General features: G+C 42.9%; 1 long non-coding RNA gene across 1 annotated transcript; it reads left to right on the top strand.

Moving 5' to 3' along the window:
• Nucleotides 1-9858: 9858 nt before the first annotated feature.
• On the top strand, nt 9859-10649 carry LOC308474919. The gene is made up of 2 exons (XR_013985040.1): nt 9859-10140; nt 10433-10649. It is a non-coding gene; the product is annotated as an uncharacterized lncRNA (long non-coding RNA).
• Nucleotides 10650-23318: the final 12669 nt, after the last annotated feature.

The raw sequence follows: 23318 nt of genomic DNA, 5'->3' as shown, positions 1-23318 counted from the left end.
AAAATGCTTAATAAGAGCTCACCAAACTGAGCCTCATTGGTTAAAAGACTGGCCTGCTGTTGCCATTCCATCTAACTAGTCTCTTTGATGAAGAAGCACCTTTGTGGTTCATGTTAATTATATCAGCTTTCAGGACACTCTTCATTTTCAAGTGGTTCCCCAGTAGTGGTTTTACCTAGCCTGAACCATTTGGTTACATGTTCATAGAAGGAGAGAGGCCCTCACATAGGTGGGGCTTGCAGGGCCAGCTGGAATGCCAGTTTTACTTGTAAACTGGGCCTTACAGTGAGATGTGGAATCTGTGGACCTCTGTGTGTTATTGGACTCCAGCTGCTCCTAGCCCTAGAAGCAAGGCCTTTGGTCAGGGATGATGGGAGTTGGGGTCCAACAGCATTTGGAGGGCTACAGATTCCCAATCTTTGCCTTGGAGAAGACCCAGGCTAAATTCCTGTGCACAATATCACTTCAGGTTCAGTCTTCCTAAAAACCTCAAAACATCTAAGTTTGTTAATTTGTTTGGTCATCAGGCAAAATAAGGATTTGCAAATCTGTGTTAAGTTTTGATATGGGACTAAGAGTGCAGTCTTAATGCACACATTGATGTTGTTGACTGGGGGTGGTAGGATCATGCTTAGTTGTGTCTTCACCAGCCAGATCAGCAGAGAGATGTGACACCAGTTGTGGGCTCTTCCTAGGTGGGTGGAAAATTATCCCTCACCCTAGTTCTCTCAACAGTGGCAGAAGTAACAAATCTGCAAAATGTGGCATTTTTGGTTGGGTGTTGGCAGATTTGGATCCACGTGATCCAAAACCCTGTCTGTGTGGATTTTCCAAAGGACCTCAGATCCCTCATCTACAGGAGCTTGTGTAGTGAAAAATTGGAAGAAATGTCCTCTACCTCCTGCCCTGGCCAAGGCAAGCTAGCAGGACCTGCAGCATAGGAGTAGATCCACCACATCATTCTCCCTGACCCTACTTCAGTAGCTTCCTCCACCCAGTTTCCCAGGGTGTTTCAGTAGTTACCTTCAAAGGCATGAGGAGTCAATGTGGTGTCCACCAGATATTGCTGAATCATAACTTCCATCATCCTGGACCATTGGTTGTGCTATTTGGGGCTGATGGGAATCGTAGTCCAACATGTTGGATAACATGTTGGTTATCCAATCTGGAATAGCTTTTCCCTCCCTTAGCTCTTAAATGAATCTTTCTTCTGTCTGAGAGTCAGAATTGGGTTTAAGGGACTCAGTCTGATGATCAGGCTTTTCTTGTATTCCCTCTGCTCTACGGGTGCTCCATATGTAGGCCCAATCCATATGGTGCCAATTCAGGTTGCCTAATTGATGAACTAGTCATATCCTATTTGGAGAAGGGCCACCGTTTAGTGGTAGAGCATCCTAGGTTCAATCTTTGGCACCACCAGGTAGGACTGGGAATGTATGTTGTCTGAAACTCTGGAGAGCCATGTCGAGTCAAAGTGGATATTACTGAGCCAGATGAACCAATGGTCTGGCTTGGTCTAAAGTAGTCTCCTATGTTTCTACTGCTGTTTTATCTAACATTAAAATAAAAGGGACTTAAAACTTTTGCTTACATTGGGCCTCTTCCAACTAACAGTTGTACTAGCCTAGGCCAGTTCAATGAGTCCCACCTGTGCAACTGGGCTGTTCTTTCCTCTCCACCCCCTGTGCCCTCTGTGCTCTCTCCAGTTAGCTCTGTGGGCTTGGGAGAACCCCCCAGAACAGTGTATAGGGGTGGAGAGGGGGAGATCCTTCCATCTGGCAAGCAGAACAGTTGTAATAGTGCAACATTTAATTCCACCCTCTGTATTCATGAAAAGAGTGGCTCCATCAGTAGTGTAAGCCTTGAATGAGTGGCACTTGTCCATGTTAGGAACTTATCACAGTGGAGCAGAGCAGATATATATGCTGACAATTCTTTGCTCAAAGTTGGTCCCTTTGAGAGGCTAATACAGTGCTCTAGGCTAAACTGTGCTAGATCTAGCATCAACACTGATTCTAAATAACTCACAATTTCTCTTCTACCAAGTGGATAAAATAAAAGTGCCTGCGAGGGGGGGAAATGTGCTAAAAAGGTGGTAGCATAGTACACTTCTTATATAAGATATCTGCAATACCTTTATTAGGGACAACCAAAATGTCACAAAATAATGGAAAGCTTTCATGTTCTCCAGAAGTCTTCATGAGGCAAAATGTTTTGCAAAGCAGAGAATGGGGAGGAGAATAATAATAAAAAACGGGGGGGGGGGGCTTTAATACCACAGCCACTTACTAGGGAATAAGCTGTACTGAGCTCAGTGGGACTTAGTTCTGGGCAGATGTGTACAGGATTGTGCTGCAAGATCCCATGGAGTTCCAATTCTCCTTTGCTTCTCCCAGTGTGCCCACTGTGCTCTCCTCAAATGAGCTATGGAGGGTCGGGGAAAACTGAAGAGCAGATTTAGGCTGTGCACATGGACTGTGTGAGAGAAGGAAGTGGTAGTTCTGTTGCACAGCCAAAATTCACTAGTGGAAGCAGTTCATTGGATTCTGCATTCATTCAGTCTCACTGAAATCAATAGGATGTGTATAGGGGTTTACTATAAAGTTGCCTTTGACATTTGATATATGGAGTGCCGGGATTCATGTCCCAATGTCCCGGTTAGCTTGATACAAAGCATTGGGTGCTATCTGGATTTTGAAGCATTTTGTTTATATACCAAGGTGGGTAACTTGGAGCATTGGTTTTCCACTTCTGACATACCATGGGCAGGGTCATTGTGGTTGTTATGGAACTGGATTTAAGCTGATGAATCAGTGATAAATGCTGGACAAAATTCTGGCTTGCAGGCTGAGTCTGACCATTATTTTTCTCCTGCCATTATATGCTATTATGCACTAACAGTGCACTGCTATGTGCAGCATCAATGTGTTGTAATGGGTAGAGTTGCCTAGGTCAGGAAGAGGAAACCTTTGACCTTCCAAAATTTGTTGGACTACAACTTCCATCATCGATGGCCATTGGCCATGCTGGGTGGAGCTTGGGTTGATGGAAATGGGAGTCCAACCACATTTAAAGAGCCACAGCTTCCCCATCTCTGACCTAGGGAGACCTGGTGTTCAAATTCAAGCTCATTGTTGAGCTTCACTGGGTTCAGTCATTGCCTTTTAGCTGAAGCCAGCTCACTGTGAGAAAGGGAGGGGATACAAATAAGGTTAGTAAATGAACCTCCTGGATCCCAGCAGGAGGGAAGCCACCAGAGATTTGATTTGCTCTGGATAAACTGTGGAAGGAGAAAGGATTCATGCTGAGTGTAACGTGAGAAAATGTGCTGCTTTGTAATATGTGAAATGGTCTCATAAGGCAGTCCCATAGATCTAAATCAGAGCCTGTTTTCATAAATGATGCTAAGGATGGGTATTTTTGGTATGAGATGCATTACTTCTGAATGCTTTTAATGCAGCTGAGTGAGCAGAAGGGAGTCACTTGGAAATAATAAAAAGGAAATGTTCATTCTAGCCACTTTAAGATTTTCAGTCAAATTATAAATATGAAAAATGCACCGGGGTGTGGGGGAGATTTTAGGCATCATTGTGTCCATAGCCTCAGGACAAGAAAAGACTTGCTCTCACTTGTCTCTGAGTAAATAGGGAGTTTCATAGGACAGAGTTCCCTGCTGGGCATGGAAGTCCACAAAAATTAAACAGTCCTGTACCTAACTAGTGACCAAGAGCCCAGTGACTAGCCCTCCCCAGGCTTGTTGGATCAGAGCAGACCTATACACAGGGGGCTGGGGATAAACTGATTGTTGGATGCTCGTAGGTATAGCAGAAGAGGATTGGCAATCACATGAGCATATGTGGCCTACAGGACCATCTAAGTGGGGAAGACATAGCCACTGTGCACACTATGGACTGGGTTTTGGGAAGGATTTCATGTAGATGTTTTGATAAGATTCTAGGTTAGGTATTTGGCTTCTCCAGAGAAATAGTGTCTAGTACCGGTAATTGTGGTGAGAAAGGTCTTTGTTTGGGGCACTGAAGAATCGCTGCTGGTGCCAGTTATCATTCATTAACCTGCTCAGTGGACCAATGGTCTGAATAAATATACAAGGCAACTTCATATGCTCACTCACTGCATTGCACCAAGACAGTGAATTAGATTTCATCCCTTGTGTTGATTATTATCTTATTGTGTAGCTTTGATTCAGCTCTTGTTCGAGGAACCCTCCTACTTTTTACAATTTAAAAAATGCTTCCATCACTGAGATGAAAAATCCAGAATCTACGTGTGAACAACTCATATACGAAAGCTGTAACTTCAGGCACATAATTTTGCTGCTTTCAGTAAGAATTTGGATATGTGGAAATGTTGTGTCAACAGCAAGGAATTTGTGATGATAGCCGATAATGAAAAGGATTCGGTTTCCATTTCGGCTGTATTAACGTTGTAGCAGCTTGTCAGAATTGTAGAACAGACCTCTTATTACACATTGGCCAGCCATACAGAGGGGGAAAAGATGATATGCCAACATCTTCAACAGTCAATTTCTGAAGATGTGAAAAGTGGCGTTGAAATTTGGAGGGGCTAAAGCAGAAAGTATTGGTAAGGATCCTGATAATATTTAGTAGGAATACAAGAGCCCATCTGAATGGACCAATGCTGCATCTAGCCCAGTATCCCACAGTGTCTAGCTAGAAATTGCTGGGATGCTTGCAAGCAGCACTCCTTCTCATTGCCCTTAGCATCTGGTTTTCAGGACCACCATTTCTTTTTCTTTCTTTATACATTTCTTTCTTTCTTTATACATTTTCTACATTTCCGTAACAGTTTGCAACTATAAAAAAAAGTCTACATGAAAATTCACCATTATTTTAGTGCAAATTTCAATTGCTGTGTGTGCATCAGAAAAGTGCAAATTTCAAAGGATGGTTGTGTTTCGGTTCACATATTGTTTAGTAGAATGTGAATTAGGCAGGTTCAATGATTGAAGCGTGAGCTGAATCAAATTTCAACCCCTTTCTTATCAGCAGACCCACTCTAATTAATTGTCCCAAATTAACCATGTCCATTCATTTTAGTGGATTTGCTTTATGACTAACATTGGATACAACCCACTGCCTCTTAACAGTGGCATAGTGGAGAGGGAACACAGGGGACAGGCATGGCTGTTGGCACCTGAGACGAAGTGCCCCACTGCCACCCTTGTGCTATGAGGAGGCAGCATGAATCCTTGCAAAGCCTTGTCACTTTGCAGGGGGTGGGCAAACTCCTCAAGAGTTTTCTGAATGTCCCCCCTCACCAAATTTAGGCGAGAGAGAGAGGTGTTCCACAAGGCTTTGCTGCTGGTCTCTTTCCTCCCTAGGGGCAGGGGAGACCAGTAGCTAGCTATGTGTTCCTTCTCCAGTGGTGGCAAAAATGGTGAGGTGGGAACTTGTGGGGATGATAGGAGCTGTAGACCAAAAATCTGGAGATGAAATATTTGCTTCCTGACTCAGAGACCAGCTGTTACTCCCTGACTAGGCAAAGGCAACATTTAATTACCCAAGTAGCCAAGGAATTGCTGTTTTTAAAAAGTTGTTGCTTTGAAAGTGATACTTTTTGAGTGAGATTCCAAAGCCTCTCCTGTCTCAACTACGTAACTCTTCTGAATAATGGTGAATGGACAGCCTTTTCTTACAGTTCTGAACAAACAGAGGAAGACTCTCAGTGAATACAGCTGTGGTGTTTGCATATCCCATTTAAATCAATATCTAGAATTTACATGAATGAAATTGAAATCACATTTGTGCTTTACATTTGATTAAATCCCACAGGGAATTCCAGACTTCCCTTTTCATTATGTTCTATGAAGAGTGCTGATTTGCCATGAACAAAAATAATTCAAATTTCCATTCCAAATGGATCTCATTCCTTCACAAATAGCGAGTTTTAATTACTTTCCACTGTTTTTTTCTTTTTCCTTTTGGTTTTTTTTTAATGTTATGAGTCAGCCACTCTGCTTGAATATCATTTTCGTCATCATGCAATTGTGCTCGTAAGTTTCTGTACATTTATTAACATTCTCATGGAGTTATTCTCCCAAATGGTAAAATAGTTTCAGTTCATTAACTTCCCTCTGAGTTTGCCAACCAGCAGCAAGCAGAGTTTGCAAGCTTGAGCTGTATTGTATAATTTGCGGAACAAGCCATTTGTCAATGATTGCATAAACCCGGTTGGGGAAAAAATTCTCTGAACCACTATGATATATATTTTTTTTAGCAATTTCTCTGACTTGTTAAATGGACACGCAGAAAATAAATTACATTATGGAGATAGGTTTCTAGAAACTATGAAGCGGAGGGTGTCCTCTCCCCCACCATGTTGAGAAAACTATTTAACAGAAGCATACATCATAACGTAAGACGGTACAGATGAATGTATGTATAAGAAGTTTCAAGCATGAGTTCACTAAACTTGCTCAACTTCAATGCCATACTTATATCAATCATAGTAATTATTATCACTTTATTTTTTCCAAGAGACAGAAACATTTAAGTGTACAAAAATCTGGAGCAAATTAAGTGGAAAAAGACCAAAAAGTGAAGATGATTGGCATGGTACATAGAAAACTGCCTTTTTCTGGGCTTGACATTTGGGCTATATAGCTCAGTATTGCCTCAGACAGGCAGGATAAATAAAAATTCTTAGCCTAAGCTGTGATTCAGGATGAACAAATCTGTCCATTTTAGTTTCTCATTCTTCCTCTCTTATCCTTCATCCAGTGTTGGGGAGGGGATCATTTCTGGGGGGAGTCTGACAATGTCTGGAGTACAGTGTTGGCTTCCCCCAGTGAGATTTCCAATGCAGGGGGGGGGGGTGTTAATGTAGATCCCAGATGATGTTTGTGCCTGTGGTGTCAGATGAAGTGTGCTTGACAGTACCCAAACCAGGGAAGACTTCAGTCTTTCAAAGTTCAGCAGCACCTTGTGTGAGTCCAAAATTTCACAACTTCAGTTAGGTTATATAATTTAAGATAATGTTATCTTCTTGAATTTTTAACTCTTTCCCCATAATAATATTTATATAGCCATATATATATATATATAGAGAGAGAGAGAGAGAGAGAGAGAGAGTTAGAGTTTACCAACACTGGACACTGTATAAACATAGGCAATGTGGCAATACAGACCAATTTAAGCAAATACACCCAAAATAGTACAATAGTATCTTGGGGATTAATAGATTGATGGAAGTAGCTGAAGATTGATGGAATGAGCTGTGTGTGGTTTATCTTCACCTCTGTGTTCCTCCCCTCATTCTGTTGTGCCTCTGGAGTTGAATTTTAGATTGTAAATATATCAGGTGAGGGACCTGCTATCCTGTTGTTATACTGTAAAACTGGGGGAAGCCAACATGGTGCACTCCAGACGTTGTCAGGCTCCTTTCAGGCCCCACTCAGCATGACCAATGGCCAGGTGTGACGGGAGTTGTAGTCTAGCAATAACTGGAGAGCATCATGTTGGCTACTCCTGTAGTAAAGCGTCATAAGCAAGCATGGTGCCTTGTTGTGGTTGTCAGGTTTATTGTAGATGCCTTGTCTTTTAGGTTTAGCAGCTGCTCCATCATTATATGCATACTTCAGAAATGCTAATATATGTGTGTGGAGTTTTGAATACCAGTTGAAACAAACCCCACTTTGATACAGTGAGTTGCTGCTTGGTGATCTCCTGGCAAGTTGCACATGGTTTCAAGGTACCCAGGTAACCTGTTTGCAACATGCATCACCAGCTGGTGAGTGTCTGGGGAGAAATTATTCCCACACAGATCTGTCATGAGGACACACTGCAGTTTAGCAAGCTAGAAATATCTGCTTCTACAACACTTTCCTTTGCTGGTTGAATGCTGCACTTCTCTCTTTTAAACTGAAAGCTGATCCTATAAACTGGGGGTGCCAAATTACCAGCTGAACTGTGGAAGGAATCCTGTCACAGCTGGCAGGCACCTTGATGTTTCATTGCCAATTGCTGTAGATCAAGCTACCCTTTGTTATTGAGTCTAATACTGTTGTGGGCAATTATCACCCCATTCGTTTGTATTTAATTACAGAATAACCCAAGTGTAATTGAGAGAAAAAATTAACCTGTCACTTCTTAACATCTCTGTAATGTATGTATTGGGGAAATGCTGAAATGAATATTTGAAAGGTTTCAGCCACTATCTTGTATCCAAAACAAGTTTAGCTTTGGGACTGGGAGGAATTAAGTCCTCAAAGTTTTCCAAAAAAGCTGCTCAGGTTTACGGTGCTTCAGAGCAGTGGAGGGAATTAAAGCATTGTTGCCTGGCATGGGCATGGAAACAGCCAATGCCCTTTTCAGCCAGCAGACCACTGCACATCCAGTAGGGCCTTAGATTGGTCCATTTGAAATTGGGTTCAGATGGGAAGTCCCGCCCTGAGATTGCTTCAGTTGGGGAATTCCCAAACGTCCAGAAAACATGGGATTTTGGCGAAGGGCAAGGGGCAGCAACTACCACTCACCTGGCAAGGGTGAGCATCCATTATCTGAACTCTTTGGATATATTTGTTGCTGTTTAGCCATTTAGTAGTGTCCGACTCCTCGTGACCCCATGGACACACTAGGCACTCCTGTCTTCCACTGCCTCCCGCGATTTGGTCAAACTCATGTTGGTAACTTCGAGAACGCTGTCCAGCCATCTGATCCTCTGTCATCCCCTTCTCCTTGTGCCCTCAATCTTTCGCAACATCAGGATCTTTTCCAGGGAGTCTTCTCTTCTCATGAGGTGGCCAAAGTATTGGAGCCTCAGTTTCAGGATCTGTCCTTCCAGTGAGCACAGTCCAGGTCAATTGAGAATGGGTCACACATTTGACCTGATCCTTCCCATCCAGTCAAGAATGAATGAAGCACAACTGCTGATCTAGAAAGGATGACCCGTACACAAGTGTGGATCACTGGGATGGATGTGTACTCATCTGCAAATAGTGCAGTGTGACTAAATGGTACAGCCTGTGGTAAAGATCTTTCTAACAGATTACTAGTCTGATTTTTATGCCTGCCTGCCACATGACACTCCAGGTTGTTAATGTGCCATTAAATAAAATAAGAACAACACATTCAATTACATTTTTGAAATAAATACACTGTAAGCATAACATAACAACCATTACATGGAAATATATAATCTATCTATCTGGATATATACATGGAGATATGGCATATAATATGAGTTATAAGGGCAGCCAAGTTGTTCCCCATAAAACGCCCCCCCCCAAAAGAATGATGGCACTTCAGCAAGTCCCATCATTCCCAAGGAGACTTGCTGCAACTACTTTGATTTCGATATACAGTGGTACCTTGGTTTGCAACCGCTTTGGATTACAACTGTTTTGGATTACAACCACGGCAACCCCGGAAGTGCATGTCCCTTTTTTTTTGGATTACAACTCATTTTTATTTTATTTTTTATTGCAACCAATTTTTTTGGGGGGGGGAGGCCCCACTGGCAAAAGCGCACCTTGGGTTACAACCTGTTTTGGTTTACACCCGGACCTCCGGAATGGATTATGGTTGTAAACCAAGGTACCACTGTATGCAATGGCAGGAGATGCTCAGGAGATGCTGCTATTAGGTGACTGTCAGGGGCACCTGCTCCTGGGGGTTGAACCCTTTTGACCCCCTTATATTTTGAGGGTAGGAGCCACCCCCCATGTCCAAAAAACGTGGAAGTGAAGCACGGAGCTGATCACAGTGTATTGCAGCTTCAGTGGCAACCTCCTTCTCCTGCTGCCATGGAGGGGAAGGAGGGTTAAAGTAGCCTCCTGCTGGTGTTGGTGGCAAAAGGAGACAGAGGAAGAGCCACTGGCCACTGCATTCAGCTCTGTCCTTTGCTCCTCCTGACATCCTGATGTCACACATATGACGTTGTGATGTCATGATGTCACACACGTAACCTTGGCTCCCCAATTGCCCTCACAAGCTGGTGTCTCTGGTGGCTGTAATTACTTTTGAGAAACAACCAATAGAAGAACATTCGCAAACAACCTCATTATAAGATATGTATACTTACTAGGAAATGTGGCAACTTGCAGATACTGGAGCAGACTGCTGACCTGATCTGCACATTTGTCTGGGTGGATTGGATCAGGTGATTCCCCTTCAGAAACTGAGTTCACTAGATTCCTTCCTCATCCCTAGATTTGCATGTGATTAAAACTATGGGGAGCAGAGAGGTGAGAGATGGTAGCCTTTTCTGGTTTTGTTATTTACATGTCTACTCAAAACTAAGTTCCAAAATGAGTTTTGCTCCTGGCAGAAAGTATACGAGTGGAGCCTAATTATCTCTAGAGCAAATTATGGCTTTGTTCTAAATCAGTTGATAAAGATGCCATGCTCCCCTGCTATGCCCAAAATTCAAACACTGCTTTGTTTTCTGTCAGGTAAACCACTACTGGAGTGTGAAACCTCAATGGACTCCAGATTCTTCCAGGCTCTGTCCATGACCAACCTCATGCCACCACTTTCCATCCACAAACCATCAAGCTCTCCCTGGCTTCACCCTTGTCCCAACCAGATTCTGTGATAGCCCTACATGTTCTGAGTCTGTCATCTGGCCCTTCTCAGAAGATCAGTAATTAATGAAATCAAATGTCAACAGCTGTTGTTCTTTATTGTGAGTCAACCAAAATCAGGGTTTAGCAGGGAACTGATGCATTTCAGAAGGCTTTCATGCCGATATGATAAACTGGAATCCGACGGGGTTTACTACAGGTCTATGGCATTGTAGTTTCTCTTGGAACAATAAGCAGGGAACCTTTCTAAAGACCTCAGTAATATCCTCACCACCTCCACCGGGCAGTTTAAAAAGGCAGGTTGGCAAAGTATGTGGGTTAAATAATGAATGAAATTAACATAGTTCTTTGTTTTAATTATGCGCTCATAACTGATGAGAAAACAAGGTCTTTTGTCTCAAAGCTCTTAAATATGTAATAGCCTCAGCCTTCCTTAACCATCTCTTTCAGACTATTGAAATATGAATGCTATTACTCTAGAAAATCTTTTTGGGGTTGTTCTTGTTCCTCAGTAGGTATGTTAATTACTTTTTTAAAGTTCTAATGAAATAAAGAAAATCACTACATTTTGGGAATGCTCCATGAATGCCAAGTTTCTAGTATATGCAGAATTGCTATATTTTTTTCAAAAGTTTCAATTATACTTTTTTTAATAATAAAAAAAGCCAGTGACTTTAGTTGAAGGGATAAGGGGATTAGAGTAAATGGAAAATATGAACTTCTGAAGCTAATTTCCAGACCTAGCTGGTGCAGAATCTAACTTCAGATGCCTTTATATACACCTTTCTGTTTCTCTCAAGGGGAGCAGTGGAATTCTGCCCATTCCCTTTCTTTTCAAAACTACCTGCTTATTAAATACCAGACCTTCTTTTGAGATTCTAATTTAAAGCACTCCATGTCTCCAATTCTTATCTCATTGAAGTTTATGGAGAAAAAGCTATTGATTTGATGATCAAAGTACCCATTTGGTACTGTCTTTCTTGAGCCTCATAAATGTTCTGATGTGCATATGAAATGTCTGTAAGATCAGAATTTCCATATATATATATATATATATATATATATATATATATATATACTTCAGTAACCAAACAGGGTGTAGCCAATTCACTCTAATATATATATGAGTGAATTAGCTACATCCTGCTTGGTTACTGAATCATTCATTAATGGGCAATTTCAAGTGTCCCACAGGCTCTTTGAATCTTGTATAGACATTATTCCTTTTCAGAGCTAACTAGCGTTTCATGTACAATCAGGGTTTGTGCAAACCATAGTTTGCTCTAACCATCACTGCAAACCAGCTTCTAACTGTATTTGCAAACTGTGATAAAGTGCTAATTACAGATGGCAGAAAAGCTGGCACACACACAACACCAACTGTTTACGCTGACTCTGTTAAAAAAAAAAAAGCCTGTTCACCTGTCTCTTTTATGCATTTTTGTGTCTTTATATTATAGTTTTGCATTTGATTTGTTTTTTTTAAAAAAAATGTTCCTAGTCACCTTTAGCGCTCTGTTTTTAACATAATAGAAGCAGAAAAGCAGGATAAAAATGATGCTAACTAAATAAACCACAATGAGATCCAGAATGGGAAGTAGTTGTCTACACAAGAGGAGGGGAGGGGGAGGCAGACATAAGCCTGCTAACTACCAACTCCCATCAGCCCCAAGCCAATGGTAAGGGATTATGTGACTTCAGTTCACCAACTTCTGGAGGGCCACAGGTTATCCACCCCTGCATTAAAGTGAAAGGTATAGTATGAGAGCCAGTGTGGTGTAGTGGTTAAGAGCGGTAGACTCGTGATCTGGTGAACCGGGTTCGCGTCCCCGCTCCTCCACATGCAGCTGCTGGGTGACCTTGGGCTAGTCACACTTCTCTGAAGTTTCTCAGCCCCACTCACCTCACAGAGTGTTTGTTGTGGGGGAGGAAGGGAAAGGAGAATGTTAGTGGCTTTGAGACTCCTTAAGGGGAGTGAAAGGCTGGGTATCAAATCCAAACTCTTCTCTTCTATGAATGGTATACTATATGGTATATAAGGAACAGCTGGATGAGGACAATTGTTAAGAAAGCTCTGTTTGCTTGAAAGCACAGAACCCATGAGATGTATAACAGTTCCTCTTCTGCAGACAAAATAATAGCTTCTGTATTGGTCAGCCTTTACAGAAGAACAATAGATGACTCTTGGTTCCTTGAATGAAGGACTCAATTGAAGGGGAATAATAAAAAAAGATCCTATTTTCAGGGTCACTGTGAAGTACTGAATCAAAGTCATGGAGAAGACTTCAGAAGGAAATCATAACAGTGAAAAGAAAAATCTCAAGGGCTTTCACGTTGAAGAGGGAACAATCTTGTTTTCTCCTGCTCTGGAGACTGGACTCAAACCAATGGTTTCAAGTTACAAGAAAGGAGATTCTGACTAAACATACAGAAAACCTTTCTGACAGTAAGAGCTGTTCAACAGTGGAATGGTTTTCCTTGGGAGGCTGTGGACTCTCCTTCCTTGGAGGTTTTTAAGCAGAGGTTGGATGGTTAACTGTCATGGATGCTTTAGCTGAGATTCCTGCATTGCAGAGGGGTGGACTAGATGACCCTGGGGACCCTTCCAACTCCACGATTCCATGAAATAGTGGATTATCTGGCCCCAGTCTAATAATGGAAGACAATAATGCATAGCAACAGCTTTCCAAACACAAATTCTCAGTAATACAAGCACAGAAGGCTCTTGTGTACATGGCAGGGGAATCATTCATATCCCGCCTCTAGGACTGCACATATGGCACTTTTGCAACATTCACACATTGCTAAACACATGGTCAGCTCTGTCACCCATTGACAATCATAGCCATCCATCTGCTTAGAGGAGAAGTTTTATGTCTGTTCATCAGCAAGTGGCACAGAGATATTCTGCCCTGACAGTTCTGTAGATTGGGGTGCCTGCATTCATAGGTTGTAGAGACTGAAGACTGAATACATGTCCTAATGGAACACAGGGCTTCTTCCAAAGAAGACAGGCTGCTATTAAGGCTCCCTTCCACCTCCATAAGATGGAGTGCAACTTTATATTTAAAGTTTCCATATCTATATAGAAATTTGTGTCTGCCCATTGAGTGCCTGTGAACCACTCAGGGTAGCTTACAACAATACCATGGAATAAAATAAAACAAAAGCAGAGATTGTAAATGAAATATGAGCTTTACATCACAGACAGCAGCCTGCTGGAATAAAAATAGTACAAGAGATACAGATGGGAGCAGCCACAGTTCACTGAGCAAGTTGGTCCAAAATACTGGTGCAGCTACTGAGAAGACCCTATCTCTTGCTACCATCAACCATGCCTCCATACTAGATGGGACAGAGAAAACTCTCGTGTTTCTGATCTTAGGGAAAGGATAGAATGGTATAGGAAGAAGCAATCTTCCAGGTGTCCTGGGTTTGAATAGTAATCACATTAAGTTGTTCTTTGATATTAAAATTGTATTCTGACATCAGTACACTTTTCATTCTTCCCCATCCCCATTTAATATTACTAGTTAATGCTGATGTATAGTGTGTGTGTGTGTGTGTGTGTGTGTGTGTGTGTGTAATTCCCATAATAATATAAAAACACTGAGTATATGGTAAGGCACATTCTACTGTAGGAGGAGAATGTGACATGACAACATTCATATCAATGGTACCCCTGTGCTTCTTATGAATATGTAGTTTGACCCTAAATGGGGTATCTGTTGGGGAATTTATGTCTTAGAAAGAAGGAACCCATTTCCGTAAAGCAGTGGATTATGGCTGAGTTATATTCCACTTCCACCATTTTATCGTGAAAATTATCCATTTTATGGTATGCTAGAGAACTTTCTGGGGTTTAACCAGGCAGCAGTTGTCTGGTAATAGGGGGGAAGAGAGAGTGAGAGGAGATATGCACCAGAAGGAGGCAGTGGAGATGAGGAAAAAAATAAAATACTTCACAGGAACAAGGAGAGGGTTATTCTGGCTGCCTTCCAGAATAAAATCTTTCTAAATTGGCGCTGTTTAGTTGAAATGTTCTCCAACACTTATATCCTGATTATATGCATTTAGTGGGAAATCAAAACAAAAGGCCGGGCTGATATTTCACCGAGCACTGACCATATGCTGGGAGGAAAGGGGGAAAAGAAAAAGTGGCAAAGAATGGCATAGGCCAGTAGAAATTTCTGAGTATTTCAGGATATCAGGGTTGGCTTATCGTACTTATAGATGTGGTGGCCGAGGGTAGAGTTTTCTCTTTTCGTTTTATGCATTTAAAAAAGAAAAGCATTGTGAGCCATGAGCAGTGGCTGGTGAGTCTTTCAACCATGCTGAAATCTTGTGTCTTCTTTCTAGCCCACTCACCAGTAAAAGCACATGAGTTATTTCTCTGTTTTGACCAGGGGAAGGTGATGGGGAAGATGGAAATGGAAATTTATCCCAGTAGTAATCCCCCATCCCCGCCTCATGAAAGCAAATAAGGTTTTGGTTTTGTGACTGTAGTGTATATCTCTGTGTATAGATATGTATTCAATGGATGTAAACACATTTTTCCTGCTTTAGCAACAACAAGAAGAAATGTCCAAACAGGGTTTGCTGTTCAGAGACCTTATGAATTTGAGTGACTGGATGTATTGATCCCTCCTGTCAGTTACAAAGAAGTGGATTCCACTAGAATGAGAATCATAGTCCTCCGTGTTTCAAAACACAGTTGAAATATCAGACTACTGAAATATGTCCTAAAATGTGTCCCAAATCGTATCCCTATGCTGGCAACATTCAGGATGCAGCAAACAGAACAAGCTAAGCCATTTTATACTGAACCCTATTTTAAGATGTATATTGCAGAGCGAAGGAGAGATCATAATTTGGAATGTAGCAATTCTCAGAACGCCAAGGAAAGCATTAGCCAGTTCATACAGCTGGTGCCCTCCATGGGATGTTCCTAGATCATGACCAACCTGGGGTTGTGCAGAACTATCATTTCTGTCTCTGTGTGTGTCACACACAGCTACTGCAAGTATATGCAATTTGTATGTGATGGGCCATATTTTGGTTGCAGGCCACCTGCTTTGCATGCAGAAGGTCCTAGATTTAATACCTGACATCTCCAGGTAGATCTAGGAGAGACCTCTGTCTGGAACCCTGAAGAGCCACTGTCAGTCATCACAGACTATACAGAGCTAGATGGATCAGTGGTTTGACAAAGTGGAAGAGAGCTTCTTGCATTCCTAAACAGAGTATATTTCAGGATGTAGAGGTAATGCAAATCACAGCAGCCATATATCTACATTCATGTGAAGGCATACAACCATATTTCCATCTGATTCCAAATGCCTGCAAACCTGCCTTCCCCTATCCTCCTCTCCATCATCTTGGGAATCATGATCTAGGGGCATCCTACTGTGGTTGTCTAAAGCTATTTGAAAACATGTTTGTGAGCTTAGGTTTTTCCTTTCTTTATTAGTTTCCTTTATTCTTCTAGTGCCACTAGCACAGCCTCTACTTCTAGCATGAGCCATCAGAAAGTCATATCTAACTCTGTGAGTCTGATGCACCAAGGCTGAGCAAATGCAGACGTCATCTTTTCTGAACTTCAGAACTTCGTTAGCAAGTAATGCACTGCTTGACTGAGCAAACCTCCAGCTGATTTCAATGACACTTTTGTTTGATTAAAGACTTCAGATTTTGTCTCTGAGAAGGAGGGATGAATGGAGAACTCCTTCAAAGGGAAGATGTGGTTCGGTGCCAGAAGCCAGCTGGGTATGTTTATAGAGAGGGAAGGATGTTGTAGAATGTTGGTTGCCTAGAGCGGGGGAAGCATTCAGGGGAAGGGAAGCCCAGAGGGTCTCTCAAGTGGCAGGGTTCTCTTTGGCTCCACCTGGAAATGCTCCAATATTAGGCAACATTTCATCTTCCCCAGCTAATTGCATTCAGATGGTGTTGAAAATTAGGTTTTCCTGCTTCAACCTGCAGTGGGTACAAAAATCCTATCTTACATGTGCTATGCATATGCACATGTTAGCAGAATGCATTTAGAAAGGGAGAATAGGCTCTATCAGTTTAAGCAGTGGTAAACTAATGAGCATGACGAGTGACACTGGCCACATTCACACAGCATGGCAAAACCATAGTTAATCGTTTACCATTTAAGTGTCAATCTTGGCCATTTTGTTCCCAGGTTGACAAGCTCCATCTGCCCCTCACTTCCCTCTACAGCAGCCTTTCTCAATCTGTGGGTCCCCAGATATTGTTGAACAACAACTCCCATCACCTCTAGCTAGCAAGGCCAGAGCTCAGGGATGACGGGCATTGTAGTCCAACAACATCTGGAGACCCACAGGTTGAGAACCGCTGCTCTACAGCATGTGCAGAAACTGCCTTCTTGACCCACTATTGGCCTCATCTGCTCAATCTGCTGGAGCCTTTCTTCACACGCAGGAGAAGTCCCTAACTCACCAAGGGCTTGAGACCCATCAGCTACCCTCACCTTTCAGCTGGCCAGTCAAAGCTATTCCCGGGGTATGGCCACTGTTACATCACATATAATGAGTGGGCTGCTTATAAATCTTTTGTCAATAGCAGATGGTGGTGTGAGGTGGAGGCACTTGTCTGACCTGGCAAGTGAGTCACTGCTCCTTACCAGGAGGGGGAGAGGAGAGGCAACAGGGAGGCATGGTGCAAAAGCACCGCAGAGTGCTGCACCACCCTTGCCCTTCCTTATCCTGGTAAGCAGCAGTGGCCCACCTGCCAGGAGGTCATGTCTCTGCTCCAACTCACGATTTGCTACTGTCTTCTATGTAGATCAGAAAGAGACTCATTTGATTAAGAAATCAGCCAAGTGTGCCTAGTCTATGAAGATTTGCTACTGGTGGTCATACAAACCGACACCCATGCTCATTTTGGCAGTACCATATACCTTGAAAAGCTTTTGCTGTAAGGGTGGCTTTCTGAGAGTTCCACTACTGTTGCTTTTGCTGTTGCCATGGGATGTGCTTCCACGAGGGACAAATGAGCTCAGAATTCCTCCTTCTGCCCTGAACCTGTGCACCCCTGTTTCTACCTTATCCTCCTCCGTAAACCCAACATTGAATAACTAGTTCATGCACTTTATATTTCTAAGCACATACACATAGTCTTTATAAAATAAGTACTTTTTTAATGTCAAGGATTTAAAATGGTACATTGCTTAGAAAATGCACAGGCTACAAGGTCGTGAACCTGCACTAAGGAGAAAAGAAAGACTGTGACTGAAATAGAAATGTGTCTTGCAGACAAGAGAGGGATATTATCGTGGCTGTTTTCCAAATGTGAGTCACTGAGGCAAGAAGGGATTAGGCCACAACATATTTCTGTTATTTCTGTACAGGTGTCTTTTGACATTCTGCAACATGTTACATTTGCATCTCATCCATCTGGGATGAGACGTGCTGCGTTGAGAGACAAGCTCAGGATTTAGACGTTGAGCTGAAGAGTACTTTCCCTTCCCTTTTATACCTGATGCCAAATATACATATATTATATCTAAAAATATTGTATTTTATATACAGGTTACTTTGACAACCCTCTTTGATTAGCCACCAGGGACATAATTATGTAGCATGAGCATAACATGTACAAAATATGTCACATTGCTGCTCTGCTCCAAGACAGTGCGTTGAATTCTTGACATTGATGGTGGACTTGTCTCAAGTTTGGAATCACACACGTAGTAACCTCTTGTTGCAAATTAGTGAGATCCGGTGAGGTCTCTGTAAGTGTTTACTTGGCACAGACAGGTGAATACTGTGCTGGATTCAGAGAATGGGGCATAGACCAAGGAAGATGTTAGAATAATGAGGTATGGGTGAATGACAATGCATTTCATCAGGCTTACAAACTAAAAAGGAATACCGTGGCCAAGATGTCCTCAGCGAGTTCTCTAATCCACATTGCCCTTGCTGTTGTCTGTTTGCTTGGAGAAGCCATATGTCCCACTTTACAGAAGTCAGCCATCTATTTGAAAGGCTGTCTGGTCTAAGTCCCACTGAAGAGAAAGGGCTGTAAGATGGGAGTGGAGGGACCTTGAAGTTGTCCATCAACAGTTAGCAGTACCTCGACAGAGAAGACCGAAAACAGGTCACTTGGTTGCAGTCTTCCCCACTAGGGCAAGACATACTGCATTGTAATTTAAATCATTATTTATAAAGGTACACCTTTCAATCAAATTAGCATATGCAAATCTATACCCTCTCTTGTGTCCTTTTTTGGGTGATGCATTTTCTCTGTTTTGGTGATGCTTTAGTGGCCCAAACTTTACCCAGTTAACAGCACTATTCACTAAGAGGGAAAAAGGCAGGCAAATGAGGCTAATACACCTTCTTTTGGTGTTCACTGGTTTAGAGAGGATAAGTCAACAGGCAGCAACAGCAAAGAAGAGTCCAGGGTCTATGGTGGTCAGCAATGGGGCATGGTAGGAGCCTGATGAAGCCAAAACCTGACACTAGCCAAGTAAAAAGATCAGACACACATGGGGAGTGGAGCAAAAAGGGAGATGAAGATCAATTTGGCAATGCCAGAATGAAATGCAGAGTTGTGAACAGGAAATGTTATATTTGGGACCAGGGGCTGATCTTCCCTTACCATGCTGAATGGATGCTTCATTTGAATGCTTTGTAAACCTCACTGTATTTACTTGAAAGGAAAGCTCTGTTCATTCCTACATATATGCCCTTCACAGACTCTGTCTGCACTTGATTGCTGTATATGTGTCCTGGGTTCACCCGCAAACATTCATTACTTAGGGAGCAACCCAAACCAAAGAGTCACCGGGATGAGTGGAGTTTGAAATAGGTGGATCTCTGGTTGAGCCAGCTAAGCCTGGGTTCAGTCAGGGCTATGCTGGCTGAAGTCCTTCATTCCAGCTCATACCATCATAAGTCCTCTAACTCATCTTAGGCTGAAATAAGTCCCTCACAAAGGGATGAGGCAGGAGGAGACCTACCCCATTCCAAACTCCATTCAGCTTGGTCACATGACCTCATAGCCCAGCAGGAGTTACAGTGGCAAAAAGGGTGGTTTTATTTTAAGGGCTTATTTTCCCTCTGCTAGGCTCAGGCCAGCTTAGTTAGCAGTAGCCCCACTCCTGAACCGAGTTTGGAATCAGGGATAGCTACACCACCATAAACCACCCCACTATAAGTTACACTGGCTTCCTATCATTTGGATCTGCCCAGGGGCTCTTTGGATGATTTCAGAATTCTGTTTAACCACTTCCTGCCACTGGCAATGCCTGCCTGCCTATAGGCCCAACAGATGCAGTCGAGTAGGTGCCTCGTTTGCACACTAATTCCCAGGTTTTATGTTGTATATGGAATGTGCTGCTCTATACGACAGACATTGAACTTACTGTGTGTGTGTTATGCAGATGGGATGCCCACACATGTACATCGGTTGGATCTAGATATTGGACAGGTAGACATGCATGGCCCTGCTCCGCAGCCGAGTGTTATCTTGTAAGTTTCTACCAGCCCATTATGACTGCCGCACCCTATGATTCCTTGCAAGTGTGGAAGAATCATCCAAGGTATAACACCATGGAGAGAACTGTCACATCCCTTCCCATACAGCATTTTGCAGTGGAATCAGTTCACACATTCAGTTGCCAGTCATTACACATAGAGATTTAGTGTAGTGAAATCAAGCGATGATCATGCATATGTGAAACAGCCATCTGTTTCATTGGTTTCAGTAGAAAGCACTTCCAAGTAATTGTGCTGAAGATTGCAGTCTTGATGGCCTAATAAAACTTTAAGCCCTTTAGAACTGACCTGTAGAGCTTTCCAGAGCATTGCAATGACCCAGATAAACAAGTTCTCATTATTCAACACACAGACCCTTGCATTTCTTACTGTAGTTTGACCCGAAGCAACGATTGGCCTCCAAGATGCAAATGTTGCAAATCTCAGTCAGATCTAACCACATGGGAGTGCATTCAGAAGATGTCTAGCATGCAGAAATAACAGGGAAATACTATCTTGGGGTGCTTTACTAGGCTCAGATATTACTGTGGGAATTGAGACATTGCAATGGAATCCTGAGCATATTTATTCAGAAGTAAATCACACTGAAGTCAAGGGTGCTTGCAAAACTGTGCGCGTTAGTCAAAACTGCATACAAAAATGTGTATATCTGCATGGAAATGTTTCTGCCACTGCAAAAGGAAGAGGAGCCCATCATTAACAGGCATGGCAGAGACATCTAGCTAAACCTCATTTGGGGCTCACCCACCTCATTGTGAAACAAGCAAGCATGCCTTCAGAGTAACACAGTTACTAATAAATTAACCGATAGCTTCTAAAATATAGGTAGGATGATATAGACAGTGATCCCATCTAGTTGAGAGTGGCTCAATGGAATCTGGTGCACAGCACTTATTTAAATATGAACTTATTTTATAGGGAATTGCACTGGATCATATACAAATAAATGAGAACTGGAAATTTTAATGCAGTGGAACAATACTGTAGTGGTAGCAGCAGCAAATAAATTAATAACTTCAGACAAAAGGCTATGTCGGCCCTTTGCAACTTAACCAAGATGCAAGTGTTGCTACTCTAAATGGGGCTCACTCACTAGTAAGTGCATTTAGAATGGCATTCGTAAGCAGGCAACCGAGCTTCCTGGGGCAAAGTGTCCCAAAATAATGCCCTTTCTCTGTTTCCCATCAGCCAAGACTCCGCCATAGCTGAGATGTAGTGCTTACCCACCTTTTGCCCTACTCTTTCTAGGCACAGGCCTGTGCTTAAAAGCTCCATATGTGTGGGGTTTTCCAGCAAAAACCCACTTGGAGCAAATGTCAAATTGGATTGAGCTTTAAAGGGTGTGTTTTCATTGGGAAAGCTCTGAGGCAAAAAAAGGAAGGGTGTTTGGACATGGAGAACAGATCATGCCCGGAGAAAGCAAAAAAGAAACTAGCCTAGCTCAGATGGTAGAGAATGAGACTCATAATCTCAGGGTTGTGGGTTTGAGCCCCACGTCGCACAAAGGGTTGGACTAGATGATCCTTGTGGTCCCTTCCAGCTCTACAGTTCTATGATTCTGTGAAATGTAAGGGTCTGTGTGTCAGAATGCAGGGCACAGGTAGGCTGATATGGACAAGGTGGTTCCTAAAGTATCCTGGGCCCAAACCATTTAGAGATTTCAAGGTAATCACCAGCATTCTGCCTAGAAACAAACTGGTGCCAGTGTAATCCTTGAAGGACAGGTATAATATGCTCCTGCATGTGAACACCAACCACCATCCATCCTTGCATTCTGGGCACAACTGATGTTTCCAAAGATTTTTCAAGATAGCCCCATATTGAGCATATTGCAATAATTCAATCTAGATCAGAGGTTGGCAACCTAAGACCCAAGGGCTGGAAGCAGCCCATGAGTGTCACTTAACCGGCCCATGAGCTGCCCCTGCACCAAGCCGCCCGCTCGGCGAGTCCCTGCGTGCTGTGCTAAACCAGCGCAGCACAGCACAGGGACTCTCTTATGTGGCTCCTGAAACCGCTTCTGCACATATCCAGACTCCAGAAATTGGGTTTGTGCATGTCTACGGCAGGACGCGGGTGGCGCTGTGGTCTAAACCACAGAGCCTAGGGCTTGCCGATCAGAAGGTCGGCGGTTTGAATCCCCACAACGGGGTGAGCTCCCGTTGCTCGGTCCCTGCTCCTGCCAACCTAGCAGTTCGAAAGCACACCAGCGCAAGTAGATAAATAGGTACCGCTCTGGCGGGAAGGTAAACGGCGTTTCCATGCGCTGCTCTGGTTTGCCAGAAGCGGCTTAGTCATGCTGGCCACATGACCCGGAAGCTGTACGCCGGCTCCCTTGGCTGATAAAGCACGATGAGCACTGCAGCCCCAGAGTCGGTCACGACTGGATCTAATGGTTAGGGGTGCCTTTACCTTTTATGTCTGCGGCACCGGAAATTGCTTCTGTACATGCCCAGATGTTGAAAATCACTTCTACACAGGCATGATATTCAGAGTCTGGGCATGTGCAGAAGCAATTTCCTGCACTGTGGACATGCACAGACATGATTTCCGGTTTCACGCTGAGCCGGTCTGGCCCATGGTGGATCTCTGCAAGAGTGATCTGGCCCATGCCCGGTAAGCCTTGCTGACCCCTGATCTAGGTGGAACTAAGGCATCTGTCACTGTGGCAAGGCCTGTCATTGTCAGAAACAAATGAAGTTGGTGCAGAGCAACCTCAGCAGAGCAAAGGGACTCATGAGTACAGCTACTACCTGAGCATCCAGGTATAAAGCTGTGTCCAGAAACACCTTAAATAATACTTTTTATCTAATCTGTGCAGGTGACCAGACTATCCTCAGATTATAAAACTACTCAATTTTGGGGATATTGCCCTTCAAAAAACGAAAACTTCACCATATTCCAGGTGCAGATATTATCAAGCGTTTGGATCCATGTTTCAGCAACATGAAAGGGCAAGCACCATATGGCGAGGTAGACTTAAGCTTGGGTTTCAGGATACAGATATATCATGAACCCTTACATCATTGCTGGAGACTAAGGTCTTTGAAGGTCTATCTTATTCCATCTTATCTTAGCACTTTTATGGTTTATGGGATGCACTGTCTCTTCATCTCATTATTAATAGGCTAGCTAAGGTTGAATACCAGCATCCCATCTTAAGAGGCTGGTGGATCACAGTGGTTCTTGTCTATACAGCTCTGTATGAATAGTGCTGGCAAGTAAATTAC

This window comes from Podarcis pityusensis, assembly GCF_964106645.2.
Source record: "Podarcis pityusensis genome assembly, chromosome: 4".
Lineage (NCBI taxonomy): Eukaryota > Metazoa > Chordata > Lepidosauria > Squamata > Lacertidae > Podarcis > Podarcis pityusensis.
This window is presented reverse-complemented; position numbering and strand designations above follow the sequence as displayed.